Below are 17,268 nucleotides of genomic sequence, written 5' to 3' on the forward strand. Positions count from 1 at the left end.
CTGAGACCAGCCACCCAGACAGCTGCTGGAACAATTGGTTTGCACAACCAAACAATTTCTGCACAAACTGTCAGAAACCGTCTCAGGGACGCTCAACTGCATGCCCGTCGTCCTCATCGGGGTCTTGACCTGACTCCAGCTCGTCGCCGTAACAGACTTGTGTGGGCAAATGCTCACATTCGATGGCGTCTGGCACGTTGGAGAGGTGTGCGCTTCACGGATGAATCATGGTTCACATTGTTCAGGGCAGATGGCAGCTGAGAATGTCCCAGTTCTTGCATGGCCAGCATACTCACCGGACATGTCACCCATTGAGCATGTTCGGGATGTGCTTGACCGGCGTATACGACAGCGTGTACCAGTTCCCACGAATATCCAACAACCTCGCACAGCCATTGAAGTGGAGTGGACCAACATTCCACAGGCCACAATTGACAATCTGATAGACTCCATGCGACGATGTGTTGCACTGCATGAGGCAAATGGTGGTCACACCAGATACTGACTGGTTCTGGGTCCCCAGACCCCCAATAGCGCAAAAAACTGCACATTCCAGGGTGGCCTTTTGTTGTGGGCAGTCTGAGGTACACCTGTGCACTACTCATGATGTCAGATCAGCATCCTGATGTGGCACACCTGTGAGGTGGGATGGATTATCTCAATATGGCGGATGTGCCCACTACCACACATTTGGACTGATTTGTGACCACTGTTTGGGAGGGATGGTTATATTGTGTATCTGGAATGAATTTTAGGTCTCTACGTCCATCCCATGGGGAATGGGAGCAGTAACAAAGGTGTTGCGTTTATATTTTTGTTGAGTGTAGATGATCTGAGGGCAAGAGTCACCTTCCAACGTGACATGAGGGACTGCAACATTCTGTCCTTCACAGAGACATGGCTGACCCCCACCATGCCGGACCAGGCCAAAACTCCATCGGATTCATTCTTCATGCTCCGCACGGACAGAATGGTGGAGTCGAACAAAACAAAAGGTGGAGGAGTGTGTTTCTTGTTAAACAGAAAGTGATGTGACCCCAAGAGCATTTCTACTCTCTCCACCGGCTGCTCGCCACTTCTGGAATACCTGAGCATTAAGTGTTGCCCTTTCTAACTGCACAGTGAGTTCACCTCGGTAATAGCTACAGTGGTCTACATCCCACCCCAAGCGGACACAGCTGGTCGGCCCAATCAGAAGCTACGCTACAGGACGCGCTCAACGACGTAGACTAAGACAGTAAGCTTTGTAAACCGTTCCCAAACCAGAAACCGTGGGTGGGCAGATCGATCTGTGCTGCAGTGAACGCCAGGACCACCACCTACAACACGGGTCTCACCACTGGCGATATGAGCACCCACAAACCGGCCTCATACGGCGTGCGGCGCGCGGTGAGGGATGCCAAACGCCTGTATCAGGAGCGAGTGGAGTCTCACTTCAGCCGGGGCGACACACGGAGAATGTGGCACAGACTACGCACAATCACGGATTACAAAGCCAGGGACAATGCGCCGACCAACGCCCACTCTGCATTCTCCAACGAGCTGAACCAGTTCTACGCCCGTTTTGAGGTTAGCCAGGTGGCTAATTCTAACGACTGACACATATAGCTTTGCAAAAACTGCATAAAAAGCACTTGCAGCAAGAAAAACATAATATTCCAGAAACACAGTTTGCCGAGCCGATCAGCTGTTTGTAACACTTCCTACGTCCATCAGCGTGAACTATCGCATGTCTTCCATGTCCTGCCCGAAACTGGAAGTGACGTCATTTTGCGGATATGTAGTTTTTTATCATCAGGGCCTCATGAGCCTATACTGGTGTTTTTAAAATTTCTGTTTGACTTTATGACTTTCTGTGTCGTTTCTGGGATGCTTCGGACTCATATTGCACTGCTGGAAATATTTTATTTTGATGCATATGCTGTTTTTTTTGCAAATTTGCATCATAATATTTATTTTAGTTTTTCCTGCAGTATATAAAAATTGGTGAATTTCAAAAACAAAACTATGAAGACACTTAAAATAAATTTCCTGTGGTGGGAAACTATTTTGTGCAACCTTTTTGTATTTACAGTTTTGAGGGATAAGCCTCTTAAATTTCTCTAACTAGAAATATATGTTAAAAAACAAAAACGATTTTCATTTTTTTTGTAGTTTATTGCACTTTTTTTTGCAATATATGTAATTACTATGCACTTAATGCAGACATATTATTAAAATTTGGGCGATAATGGTTGTATTGATGTATATCAACTTGAAATGCTCCCAGAAATGGCTCCACAGCATGTAAAAATATAATATAAGCTCTGGCGGACTTGGTTCTATGGTAGGTCTTAAAGGGTTAAAGACCTTTTATGACTCTGTGGTGGCATCTGTCACTTTTTACAGTGTTGTATGTTGGAGCAGCGATTTATCGGCAGCTGAGAGGAAGAGGCTGGATAAACTCATCAGGAAGGCCAGCTCTGTTCTGGGATGCACCCTGGACCCAGTGCAGGTGGTGGGAGACAGAAGGACTCTGGCCAAAATAACATCTCTGATGGACAGAGTCTCCCACCCCATGCATGTAAATTTTGCTGAACTGCAGAGCTCCTTCAGTGTCAGACTGCTGCATCCTCGATGCATGAAGGAGTGTTTCCACAGGTCCTTCATCCTTGCAGCTGTCAGACTGTACAATCAAAACTGCTCCCAACAAACATAGATGTTTACATCTGCGCTGTAACTGCAATAATTTAATCAACCGATTCGCACTACAACCTGAGTTTGCCTCTTACCTGTAGTTAATTTTATTTAATTTAAATTCAAATTCAAATTCAAATTTTATTTGTCACGTACACAGTCATACACAGTACGATATGTAGTGAAATGCTTGGACAACTGCTCGTGACCTAAAGAAAACAAAAAAGGAAAAGGCTATGAATAAGAGGAAATAATTATGAAGAATTAAAAAGGGTAAATTTAACTAGGAAGGAATAAAATATAAATTAAGGTTAAAAATGAAATAACTGTACAACACAAATTAGAATGAAGGGTAAATTTAACTGGGAGAATAAGATAAAATATATAAATTAAAGTTGAAAATAAAATAACTGTACAACAAAATACACAATATAGAACTATATAAGAATGTATGAAGAAATATAAATAAATATATACACAATAACAGCAGCTGTACAAGTATTAACTGGAAATGAAGAATATAATGTCCAGTGTTGTGCAATCCACATTATGTCTTGTGCAGTGCAAATATGCTTAAAGTGATTTAAGTGATGAAGTGAAACAATGTCCAGAATGTCCAGTGTGTGTGTAAGAACTGTATGTGTGGGTCAGTACTGTGTGGTGGTGTGATTGAGAGACCGTATCGCCTGCGGGAAGAAGCTCCTCCTCAGTCTCTCTGTGTTGGTCTTCAGGGAGCGGAATCGCTTTCCTGACCTCAACAGAGAGAACAGTCTGTTGTTGGGATGGCTGAGGTCCTTCACGATCTTCCTGGCCTTGGTCCAGCACCGCCTGCTGTAGATTGAGTGCAGGTCAGGGAGCTCGGAGCGGATGGTGCGCTCAGCTGACCGCACAACCCTCTGTAGAGCTCGTCTGTCCTGCATGGTGCTGTTCCCGAACCAGGTTAAGATGTTTCCCGTCAGGATGCTCTCTATGGTGCACGAGTAAAAGTTCCTGAGCACCTTGGAGGGCAGTTGGAAGTTTCTCAAGCGTCTGAGGTGGTAGAGACGCTGACGGGCCTTTTTCACCACGGTGTTGATGTGACAGGACCATGACAGGTCCTGCGTGATGTGAACTCCAAGGTATTTGAAGCTGTCCACTCTCTCCACTGGGCACTCGTTGATGACGGGGGTCTGGTAGTTCCTCTCCTGCTTAGTGCTGAAGTCCACTATCAGCTCCTTTGTCTTACTGACGTTTAGAAGGAGGTTGTTCCTCTGGCACCAGTTCTCCAGATTCCTAATCTCCTTCAGGTAGGCCGTCTCGTTGTTATCAGAGATCAGGCCCACCACGACGGTGTCATCAGCAAACTTGATGATGGTGGTGGAGCTGGTAGTGGCCACACAGTCATATGTGTACAGAGAGTACAGCAGGGGGCTCAGAACGCACCCCTGGGGGGCTCCAGTGCTGAGAGTGGTGGAGGCTGAGACATGTCCGCCCATCCTTACTGCCTGTGGTCTGCCAGTTAGGAAGTTGGAGATCCACTGACACATAGATGAGCTGAGTCCCAGATGCTCCAGCTTGGTGGTGAGTGTGGAGGGAATTATGGTATTAAATGCAGAGCTGTAGTCTATGAAGCGCATTTTAACATAATTCCCCCTTCTAGTGTCCAAGTGAGTGAGTGATGTGTGGAGGAGATGAGAGATGGCATCGTCTGTGGAACGATTTGGACGGTAAGCGAACTGTAGTGGGTCCAGTGTGTCTGGTAGTGAAGAAATGATGAAGTCTCTGACCAGGCGTTCAAAGCACTTCATCACTACTGAGGTGAGGGCTACAGGGCGATAGTCATTGAGAGAAGCAGGGTGGGGTTTCTTCGGGACAGGAACAATGATGCACTCTTTGAAGCATGTGGGGATCACCGACTGAGATAAAGAGATGTTGAATATCTCAGTGAACACAGGAGCTAGCTGGTATGCGCAGTCTCTTAGGATACAACCTGGGATGCCATCTGGTCCTGCTGCTTTCCTGGTGTTCACTCTCTTGAAGGCTCTCCTTACTTCATGCTCGGAGATGACGAGCACGTTTCCGGTGCTGGCAGTATCTTCCTGTCTGCAGCCGTTAGCGCCGCTAGCACTAGCATTGTTGGAGTCCTTAGCTACAGCCTCGAAGCGAGCATAGAAAGTGTTCAGCTCGTCTGCCAGAGTCACGGCCGCGTTCGTCATACCGATTGTTGGTGCTTTATAGTCCGTTATTGTCCTTAGTCCCCGCCACAGACTCCTAGAGTCACTCTGTTGGAGTTGTGACTCTAGTTTCCTCCCGTAGCGCTGCTTCGCCTCTTTCACCGCCCTCCGCACGTTATATGATGCGGCTTTGTACGGGTCCATGTCCCCCGTCGTGAGTCCCGTGTTGTAGGCAGCGGTGCGGGATCTCAGAGCGTCACGGATGGTTTTATCCACCCATGGCTTCTGGTTGGGAAACGTTGTGATAGTCTTTGTCTCCACGGTATCATCCGCTAGTTTCCCACTAATTAATAACTGTACAGTACTCTGTTTCTAGTAACCATTGTCCTTAATGTAAATATGTAAGAAGAAAAGAAAATGTGTATGTTTCTGTCCTGTGTACTGTTTGTTTGTATATGTGTCTTTCTGGCTGCTGTTACAACCAAATTTCCCCTTGTGGGACAATTAAAGGATTATTCTATTCTATTCTAAAAAAATACTTCAGTAAAGTTTGAAATACTGATTCAAAAGTAAGAAAATTACAGGCTGTGAAAAATGTAAGGTTTTGGAGGATGTTTTTATTTTCATGCAAAGCTACCCGAACCTTGTGCTATATTAACATAATGATAAAATATTTTCAGCAGATAGGAATACAAACTTTTAAAAAATTCTAATTATACTCTAATTATACTCAGCCTGAATCTGAAGGGGAAAAAAAAATCTATTTTCTGTTGCCTACACAGAGAGTCTTACTTTGCTTCTAAATGGGAAAATGTATACAGTCAGGGGTTAAAGTGGGATTCAGCCATTGGGGGAACCCAAAAAATCGTTGTAGTGGCTCAGTGTGGGGTAGATTTTCTTAGTGTACAGGCTGTGATCAGCTGACCTGCTGCTCTTTGTGGATGTACACAACTTAAATCAACCAGATGTGAGCAGATGTTTCTGTTTTTCTAGGTGGTATAAAGTTGGTATGAAGGTGGAATTCAGTCGTTGGATTTAAGCAGCATCATCAGCTAAAAGTCACATGAATCTCTGCTGCACTTGATGTAATATAACTCTGACCATGAAACTACAGCCAATGTGGAGCAGTCACACACTGTTCTTTACAGCAAAATAGCCTATTTATCTGGCAGGGTAGCTCTTCATGCAGTATTTACAGAGCAGTTAGTGTACCTCAGATTGTTTTGCAACAGGTTTCACAACATGAAAAAAAACAATGTCACACGTACACACCTAATATTTGAAATAAAAACTTGAATGTAAGCTTTAAATCTGCACATTATGGAACACCACTGAGCAGTCTTTACCTTTAAATCTAAGCTCTCTTCTTCCTCTCCTGTCCTGTCTTTCTTATCTTTCTACATCTCTGAGTAAAGTTATTTCTCACTCTTTTACGTCCCTGTGAAATACAGAAGCTGTACCTTTGGGTACCAATACCGCTGACTTTGGCACACATCTTCTCTTTTTATGTGACATTCTCTGGTGATTATCCTTCCTCATGTGTTAACTTTCTGTTATCATCACTTACAGTGGGGCAAAAAAGTATTTAGTCAGCCACCGATTGTGCAAGTTCCCCCACTCAAAATGATGACAGAGGTCAGTAATTTGCACCAGAGGTACACTTCAACTGTGAGAGACAGAATGTGAAAAAAAAATCCATGAATTCACATGGTAGGATTTGTAAAGAATTTATTCGTAAATCAGGGTGGAAAATAAGTATTTAGTCACCTCAAACAAGGAAAATCTCTGGCTCTCACAGACCTGTAACGTCTTCTGTAAGAAGCTTTTCTGTCCCCCACTCGTTACCTGTATGAATGGCACCTGTTTGAACTCATCATCTGTATAAAAGACACCTGTCCACAGCCTCAAACAGTCAGACTCCAAACTCCGCCATGGCCAAGACCAAAGAGCTTTCGAAGGACACCAGGAAAAGTATTGTAGACCTGCACCAGACTGGGAAGAGTGAATCTACAATAGGCAAGCAGCTTGGTGTGAAAAAATCAACTGTGGGAGCAATCATCAGAAAATGGAAGACATACAAGACCACTGATAATCTCCCTCGATCTGGGGCTCCACGTAAGATCTCATCCCGTGGGGTCAAAATGATCATGAGAACGGTGAGCAAAGATCCCAGAACCACACGGGGGGACCTGGTGAATGACCTGCAGAGAGCTGGGACCAAAGTAACAAAGGTCACCATCAGTAACACACTACAACGGCAGGGAATCAAATCCCGCAGTGCCAGACGTGTTCCGCTGCTGAAGCCAGTGCATGTCCAGGCCCGTCTGAAGTTTGCCAGAGAGCACATGGATGATACAGCAGAGGATTGGGAGAATGTCATGTGGTCAGATGAAACCAAAGTAGAACTTTTTGGTATAAACTCAACTCGTCGTGTTTGGAGGAAGAAGAATACTGAGTTGCATCCCAAGAACACCATACCTACTGTGAAGCATGGGGGTGGAAACATCATGCTATGGGGCTGTTTTTCTGCCAAGGGGACAGGACGACTGATCCGTGTTAAGGACAGAATGAATGGGGCCATGTATCGTGAGATTTTGAGCCAAAACCTCCTTCCATCAGTGAGAACTTTGAAGATGAAACGAGGCTGGGTCTTCCAACATGACAATGATCCAAAACACACCGCCCGGGCAACAAAGGAGTGGCTCCGTAAGAAGCATTTGAAAGTCCTGGAGTGGCCTAGCCAGTCTCCAGACCTCAACCCCATAGAAAATCTGTGGCGGGAGTTGAAAGTCCGTGTTGCTCGGCGACAGCCCCAAAACATCACTGCTCTCGAGAAGATCTGCATGGAGGAATGGGCCAAAATACCAGCTACTGTGTGTGCAAACCTGGTAAAGACCTATAGTAAACGTTTGACCTCTGTTATTGCCAACAAAGGTTATGTTACAAAGTATTGAGTTGTATTTTTGTTATTGACCAAATACTTATTTTCCACCCTGATTTACCAATAAATTCTTTACAAATCCTACCATGTGGATTCATGGATTTTTTTTTCACATTCTGTCTCTCACAGTTGAAGTGTACCTCTGGTGCAAATTACTGACCTCTGTCATCATTTTAGGTGGGGGTACTTGCACAATCGGTGGCTGACTAAATACTTTTTTGCCCCACTGTATGTTAATGGGTCGATTTTGACCCATGTATTAAATCAGCTATAAAATACACTAAATCAAAATGAAATCAAATCAATTTAATTCATGTAGCACTTTTACAAACAACAACTGTTGACCAAAGTACTGTACAATAGAATAATCAGATAAAATTTTAAATGAAAGCAAAATCAAGGAAATAATAAGAATAAAATAATGACAGACTCATAGAGACTTAAAAGTTAAGGATTAAAAATGGGTCTTTGGACGAGTTTTAAAAGTATCCAGAGTTGGAGAAGTCCTGGTATATATAACACACACGTGGCATTCTTTCTACAATAGAAATCAAATATTCTCCCATATCTGTTGCAGATGTTCCCATAAATGTGGACCTTGTAGGCCGCTTTGCTTTCACTCTTCTGTCCAGTTCATCCCAAACCAGCTCGATGGGGTTTAAGTCTGGAGACACTGCTGAACACGCCGTGTTTTCAAGCTCACCTTCTTGTTCTTTTTTCCTGAGGTAGTTCTGGCATAGATTGGACTTATGTTTTGGGTCATTATCTTGCTGTAGGATGAACCCCTGACCAACTAAGCATGATGTTCCAGAATGCTGTGGTTTTGGTTCAGGGTGCCTCTCACTATGTACAAGTCACCAACCCTGGATCCAGCAAACAGGCCCGGACCATCACACTTCCTCCTCCACGCTTGACAATTAATGCCACACATTGTGGAACCATCCTTTCACCTACTCAACAGAGATCCTGCATGATGAACCAAAGATTTCAGATATTGATTCATCAGTCCATAACACCTTCTTCCAGTCTGCAGTAGTCCAATGGAGGTGTTTCATGGCCCAGGCAAACCTTTGTCTTATTCTGACATCTTACAATAGCTTTCTTCCTGGCACTCATCATGTCAAACCTGCAGCTCAAAATCTTCTCTTCACAGCTGAAAATGAGACTTGCTTACTATGACCACTATTAAGCTGTGCTTGAAGCTGTTGTCCTGTGAGCTGTCTGTTAACTCTCTGATTCAACTGTGGCTTTGGGTCTCTGAGAGTTTTCCAAAGTTTCTGAGTGGCTTTTGCTATACTGATCCATTTAATTGAGAACATTTATTCGATCGGTTTAAACTACGTTTCAGAGCAGTGTTCTGAAACATCTGCACTTTGGGAGCTCAACACAGCGTCAAAATGTCTGTTTTGACCTTCCCATCTCCACCCAAGACACATATATGAAGAATGTATCAATGGATAATAACTACCTTCCATCACCCATATGGAATCTGTCCTCTGTTATTACCTGGGAACCACTGTGACTACATTATGTTGCACATTTTTAATCTCCTTACTCCCCCTGGTACTCAAATTTCCCTTGCTCCAGACCCATAGTCCCACTATTGACTGGGCTAACAATAAGGTTACTTCTTGGAGTTTGCACTATCATCAGTATTGTTTACCCCGCGACTGGGTGATGAATGAGAAAATGGCTTTTAAAGCCACCTTGGTCACTTTGAGTACCCACTGATGCTTTTGGCCTCACAAATGCCCTAGCCGTGTTCCAGTCCACAGTAAATGACATCCTCAGAGAGGTTTCCTCAATATCTTTTTCAACCAGACAGGACAAAATTTGGTAGACAGAAAGTGGAGGTCATTTGTGGAGAAACAGATCAGACACAGATCCCCCTCAGGTTAGTTTGTATTAAATAAAAACTGTTTCTGCAGCAGATTATGACCATTTCAGTTTTTAAATATTTTTTCTAAAATTTCCAAGACACTAATTATAATAATAACAATAACAATGATAACAAAAAATCTATTATTTTTTCCATTATTGGATAAAAATGCATAAAGGCAGAAAACTGCTTTAATCTTCCCAGCTCCCAGTGATCGAATGTCAGCAGTAACTGACAGATGACAGCCTTCATTTCTCTAAAAGAAACAGCTGCCAACCACTAAAAGAAAAGTGCCTGGCAGTGTTTTTTGTTACAGAAAGAGAGTTAACTTCAACTCTGAGTCAGTTACTGGTAGTGATGGGAATTCCGGCTCTTTTTAGAGAGCTAGGGGTTTTTTTTGGCTCGGCTCTCTAAAAAGAGCCGGCTCTTTCTGCTCCCAAGCAGCTCTTCAGGTTTTTTTGTTGCTTTAATAAATTTATTATCAACAACAATATAAAATAGGATTCAGTGCATGAATAAACTTCCTGAATCCTCAACAGAATTTTTTTGGAAATCAAGTGCAATGATTTTGTCCAGTTCTTCATCAGTTGAGTTCTGTCTTGCTTGGATCAAAGACTTCTGCTAAAACTGTCTCATAAAGCTCTGGGTTGGTTTATGTGCTTGTGGTGGTATACTGCATGATGCTGTAGATACTGCAGCAGAAGCAGCAGCAACAGTTACAGTAGACACACTGGCACCTTCATTAATATCACACTCAACTGACTGTGTTTTATCTTCCCATTCCCAACCGGCTCTATTTGATATCCTTTTCTTACAGACTCTACACGCTGCCTTTACATTGTCAATAAAATTGAGATGGTTCCAGATTTTGCTTCTTTTCTTGGTGTCACTCATTTTCATTACTATACCTTTCTAATGTGTTGATGTTGTCTCTTGCTGTTGCCCCTGGCTCTTTCCCTTTCTCCCTCCTGCTCTGTTTGTGTGCTACTGCTGCTGCGAGTGTACCTACCGCCCCTCCCCTCTCTGCTCATCACAAACACAAGGCTCACATGCAGTGTGAAGTGAAAAAAAAAGCGAGAGAGAGAGGGTGAGAGAAAGAAAAAAAAAAGAAACACTTCAAAGAGCTGTTTCATTTGCGACCGACACATCACTAGTTACCGGGGTAACAGTCTGTGTTCTGATTACATTTAATCTTAAAATTTCTTCACAGATTGAGATTTAGTCATTAAATGCAAACAACATTTCTGTAAATGGCTTGGTTCTTATATATCATTTTTCTACTACGAGCAACGTGGTTTGTATTCCTCATTCACCCATTCATACAAGCGGTTTTTTTCTGTCCTTAAGTGGTTTCCATCAAACACTCACATGCATTCAGTCAGCACTGGCAGGTGCTCTGCTATTTATTTATGTGTTACCATGTTGAATCATAGTACCAGGGCTCCGCTAATGATAATCCTTTCTTACTCTGTGCACACACAAACACACTTTGTTGAGTGAACAAACTCAAGATTCAAGATTCAAGTTTACTGTCGTGTAACTGTCGTTACTGTGTAACAAATGGTTACACAGAGCAATGAAATGAAATCTCAGAAGTTACTGAAGTAAGTCTGTGAGTTTCCTGTTCCTGAACAGCGGATCGGTTGTTGATCTCAGATTTAATCAACTCGGAGTTTAATGTTACGTTTTTTCCACGTGCTTCCTCGAATAGAGCATAGAGGTGTTTGTTGAAAATAAATCTGCCAACAGTCAGTCTGTTACTCTAGTGACTGACTCTGAGTTTCTGATCCATAAAGACGGTTAACATCAACTCTAAGTTTCTCTCATCTCAGGGTTAACAACTTCAGAGTTTTTAGCTAAATCTGTTTCCTGGAATAAGGCGCACTTAAGAGGAAACAACAACACAACCCCCTAAAAAGGTTTTGCAACTGATGACTGTTGTGAAAAAATAAGCATTAGAGCTTTGGAACTGATTTTCTGAGATTTTGAAAAAAATTAAAAAACATTTTTTGCAAATGGGTACGGCAAAAGCAGTCTTTACACCACCATTATATATAAACAAACAACCTTTGTCTGCACAATTGTTTTCTTCTGTGAAGTTTCTTTACACAGTCACTTAGGCACCAGCCTGATAATAAAGACATCGGCCCCAGCTTATAGCTTTCAGATGTTTTCCTATCTTTGCACACTCACTGTTTGTACAAGAAAGCTAGAATATATAAATGCAATCATATGCAGAGGGTAAATGAGTTGAAATAAGAAACTTCTTATGATACTTAAACTCTTCAACTATATTTGAAATAACTATTTTAGTAAGAAAATAGTAAAAGTTTTTACTATGGGTGATAATTTCCTTACGGATTATTGAAATATTCTGATTCCTATTTATCTCAGATCATCCAGTCCTGCTTGACCATCTCCATTTTGCATAAAGTGTTAGTACCACTTTCTATTAATTGATTAATTGATTAAAACAAGCATCAGGAAGTCTGTAATGTACTGGAAACACATATTCAAAATGTTAATAATTATATTTAAATGTACAACACATATGAATACATTAGATTGGCGTAGGCGTGTAGAGCACCATCTTTCACATCATACTTTAGACGTGGATGGCAGCAAATAATATGGTAAATATATTTCAGGTAGGGAAAAAAAAGTGGTGCAATTTTAAAAAAAAGTCCAGTACACAAAAATAAGATGCTATCCATGTTCTCGTGCTTGTTCAATTCAGGGTTGTGGGGGGCGCAACACCATGACCCTGATCCACCTTCATCATTGATTGACCCCTGACCATCAAAAGATCAAGCCTCTCAGCTGAAAACTGGAATATTCAATTTCTGGGCAAATATCTGTCTTATTTGAAACTATAACTAACCACATCAAGTTCTCTATCCATATTTACAATAATCAGAATCAGAATCAGAATCAGAAACTTTATTGTCATTGTCACGAGAACAACGAAATGAAGAATGGTCCCCGATCATTGCATCATCCCTAGCAATATCAAAATATAAATAAAACAATAAAATTCAATAAATAAAATAGATAGAATACTTAAAATACTCATAAGATGTAACAGTAAAACATTCACATACATTCCCACACACATGCTTCAGACCGTGCATAGATTAACACAAGAGTGGCGTGATGGACATTTTTTTGTAGTATTCAGATGTGTTATTGCAGTTGGATAACAGCTGTGTTTGAGTCTATTAGTCCTTGCTCTGATTGCCCTGTACCGTCTGCCTGAGGGCAACAGTTCGAACAGGGAGTGGCCAGGATGTGAGGTGTCTTTTATGATGTTTTGGGCCTTTTTAAAACAGTGGGCGTTGTGTAGAACTTCCAGTGTGGGGAGAGGGCAGCCAGTGATCTTTTGGGCGGTGTTAATGATCCCTTGGAGTGCTTTCCTCTGAGCCCCTGTGCAGCTAGTGTACCAGATGCATATGCAGTAAGTTAGAACACTCTCAATGGTGGCTCTGTAGAAGGACACCAGCAGTCTCTGTGTGATGTTATTCCTCCTGAGAATTCTCAGGAAGTACAGTCTCTGTTGGGCCTTTTTCAGCAGCTCGGAGGTGTTCACACTCCAGGAAAGGTTCTCCTCTATATTGACTCCCAGGAAGCGGAAGCTTGCCACCCTTTCTACACAGTCCCCATTTATGAATAGTGGTTGGATCTCTGCCTTTTTCCTTCTGAAGTCTATTATGAGTTCTTTGGTTTTTGAAGTGTTGAGGAGGAGGTTATTGGCCTTACACCATGACGTCAGCTGCTCCACCTCGTCTCTGTACGTAGACTCGTCTCCCTTGGAAATGAGCCCCACCACTGTGGTGTCATCTGCAAATTTCACAAAGATGTTGCTGTGGTGGCGAGGAGTGCAGTCGTGTGTGTAGAGAGAGTAGAGCAGTGGACTGAGCACACAGCCCTGGGGTGAGCCAGTGCTGAGACTCAGGGCTGAGGATGTGTGATGGCCAACTCTGACTCTCTGTCTACGGCCCGAGAGGAAGCTATTGATCCACATGCAGGTGCTGTATGGAAGCCCCAGGTCTTGTAGCTTGGCCACCAGTTTGTGTGGAAGGATGGTGTTAAAAGCTGAGCAGTAATCCACGAAGAGCATCCGCACATAGCTACCATGCTCTTCCAGGTGAGTTAATGCAGCATGGAGTGCTGTGGCTACAGCGTCTTCCGTGGACCGGTTTGCTCTGTAGGCAAACTGGTGTGGATCCAGGCTGCGGGGCAGGGCTGCTGTGATGTGTCTGCGGACCAGCTTCTCAAAGCATTTCATTACCACTGGGGTGAGTGCCACCGGGCTGTAGTCATTCAGGCCGGTGATGTGGGGCTTCTTAGGCAAGGGGACTATGGTGGAGGACTTCAGGCAGAGTGGGACAGTCGCCTGTGCGAGGGATTTGTTGAAGATCCTGGTGAAGATCCCAGCCAGCTGTTCTGCACAATCCCTCAATATTCGACCTGGCACACCATCAGGACCCGCCGCCTTCCTCGGGTTAACAGCCTGCAGCATGTGCCTCACCTCGTGCTCTTCCAGGGTGAGGGTGGTGCTGCTATGGGTGGCGTGTTGCTGCTGTGGCTCCAATACCTCCGGTACCCTGGTCTCAAAGCGGGCGAAGAAGATATTCAGCTCCTCTGCCAGCTCCAGGTCACCGTCCGCAGCTCCGAGATTGATCTTATAGTTGGTTAGGTGCTGGATGCCTTGCCACACCTGCCGGCTGGTATTACTCTTCAGATGGTCCTCAATCCTCCTCCTATAGTCCCCCTTTGCCTCTCTGATGCCTCTCTTCAGGTTGGATCGGGCTGTGGTGTAGTAATCCCTGTTGCCAGACCTGAACGCAATGTTCCTCTCCTTCAGCAGCTGCCTGACCTCCCAGGTCATCCAGGGCTTTTGGTTGGGATAAGCCTGGATCCGTTTGACTGCTGTAACAGTGTCTATGCAATGTTTTATATAGCAGAGGACACCGTCTGTGAACATTTCCAAGTCCTGATGTTCAAAGATATCCCAGTTAGTCCTGTCAAAACAGTCCTGCAGCTGCTGAGAGGCACCCTCTGGCCATATGGTAATATTCTTTGTGATGGTAAGAGCAGTTTTCTTGAGGGGGGCATATGCAGGGATTAGAAACAGTGACAAGTGGTCAGACTGACCCAGATGTGGCAAAGGTCTGGCCCTGTAGCCCATTTTGATGTTGGAATAAACTTTGTCCAATAATGGTCAGGTCACGACAATCTTACTTTTATGCAACCTTAGTTTTTAGAAGTACTCTAAGTATTTTTAGGTAAGCTAACTTTAGCTACTAACCTACTGTTCGCTACACTGTTAGTGGTGTAAGTTGTGGTATGTGGTATAAGTTGATTCCAAATGTATTGTTATAATCCATTGGTTTATGTAAGCATGGCTCTACAAGGCAAGCCAAAATGGAGGCAAACGGTGGCTAAAGTGGAAACCTGGCACCCTACTTCTTCTTTGTCTTTCTCCAGGGATAAAATTGAAAGTGCAGACTCCCAGTAGGCAGTGTTATGGAAATTTTAACAATAACCTGCAACGTACCCAGTGAGCGTTTTGAAATGACTTAATAAACATATTGCAATATGGAGAGACCCACTCCAGCCAAACACTAGGGTGATCTCTGAATTGTGGCCACTGCCCTTACACACACAGACACAGACACTCTTAAACAAAGAACATTCCACAGCAGATCATATATCCTTATCTCTTCATTCCAGCTCACCCTTGACCCTCTCCTGGTCTAAGAAAGATAAACTGTCACCAACTGTCACCTCCTTTACAACAGGATGTCTGGAGACCCTTAAGTCTTCAATGGGTTCACTGTGAGAAGGCAATAAACCTTGTGGCCCACCTGATAACATTTTACATGCATACAACTGGTGTCAAGAGTGATTATTCTACACTGAGTTGAGAAAGTATTACTACTATTAGTGATGCATTTAATACATAAAATAAAGAGATTTCCAGTACAGCAGCAGTCTGCCACCTACTGGCAGCCAGTTCTTTGCACGCTGTTTTTATTTATGCTTATTATACAGAACCTACCACATGTGTTACTAGATAATAATCACACACTTTTTTTAGTTTGCTTTAACAGGTTATTAATGCTATTAAATAGAAACACTCAGGTTTTGCATTTTGCAGCTGTATTTCCTGCTTATTACACAGAAACCTCCAGAGGTAATTGAGTAGTAATAACTTAGAAAGTACCACATTATTACGTTCTAGTTTCCTTTTTGTTACCCTACAATTACCACTTTATTACCAAGCTGTATGTCCACATTGTTACCCCCAGTTTTGGGGCTATTATTATCCTATTACATAAAGTTCATAAATAATATTACTCAACCGTAACCGTTGTTGCTACCATGATATTACGTGGATATTACATGGTTATTACTTTGTTAATTGAATAGTAATAATATAGAAATTACCACATCATTACCCACTTGTTTCCCCCTTGTTACTCTACCATTACCCCTTTGTTACCAACTTTCAGGCCTGTTTTTTCACACCAAATGTAATGCAATGTTTGTACATGAATATCTCATAAACTACATTTTCAGTGGTATTTCTTACTGTCAAAATTAATCACAATCTGTCATTTAGATTTTGAAGTACTTAAAATATGCATATGTCCTATATTTGAGCACATAAATAAAAAAAAACAACTTAAAATTGTAAAAATCTATGACCCATTAGCGAGCCTGATTCTGATGGAAGTTTCTTCCTATAAAAAAGGGATTTTTTTCCTTCCCTCGGTCGCCAAAGTGCTTGCTCAAAGGGAGTCATGTGATTGTTGGCATTTCTCTGTATTATTGTAGGGTTCACCTTAAGCCCACTGTTGTTTTGACTTGGCACTATATGAATAAAATGGAATTGAATTGAATTGACCTACTCTACCTTCCTACTATTTTGAGACCTACTGCCCTGGAAGAGTCTGATAATCCAGTGCAAACACATGCTGTTAGTGGGATTTAGCTGGTTCTATATTGCCCATAGGTGTGAATGTGAGTGCAAATGGTTGCCTGTCTCTCTGTGTTAGCTCTACAATCTTTCTAGGGTCTACTCTGCCTTTTGGTTTCCTACTTTCCTACTTTCCTACTTTCCTACTGCCTCTCCCAAAGCTTGTCCCGCATGCTGTTGTATTTCATATTTGTGATTTGTACATTGAAGCAAAACTTCAAATGGCAGAAATGACAGTGTTGTTTTAATTATTTTTTATCAATCCATTTACATTTATTTATTTAACGAGTGGGGCTGATGATTACAGTGTGTGAATGTGTGTGTGAATGAGTGAATGACTGAATGTGGTGTAAAGGGCTTTGGGGTCCTTAGAGACAAAGTAAAGCGCTATACAAATGCAGGCCCTTTACCAGGTCATTTCCCAGTCCTGCAAGGTTACCTGGGGCCCTGGCTTTTATCAGAGGAAGTATGGTAGACATTTGGAGGGCTTTGAGGCAGTTAGTACTGAATAAATCCCCTCACCTATTTTCTCCATCTAAACTTTCAGTCATTGAACTACAGCACTGACATTTAACTAATATTCAAACACTGTTTTCTTTATTCAAGATAATTTAATTAATTTGCACCGATTATTTTC

The 17,268-nt window shown here is 42.7% G+C and overlaps 1 protein-coding gene across 8 annotated transcripts in view; it reads left to right on the forward strand.

Annotated features, from left to right (window-relative positions):
* The window catches only part of LOC113023063 (calcium-dependent secretion activator 1), a 361,073-nt gene that overhangs the window by 87,027 nt on the left and 256,778 nt on the right, over positions 1 to 17,268 (forward strand). The window lies entirely within an intron of this gene.

This window comes from Astatotilapia calliptera, chromosome 5, assembly GCF_900246225.1.
Source record: "Astatotilapia calliptera chromosome 5, fAstCal1.2, whole genome shotgun sequence".
Classification (NCBI taxonomy): Eukaryota; Metazoa; Chordata; class Actinopteri; order Cichliformes; family Cichlidae; genus Astatotilapia; species Astatotilapia calliptera.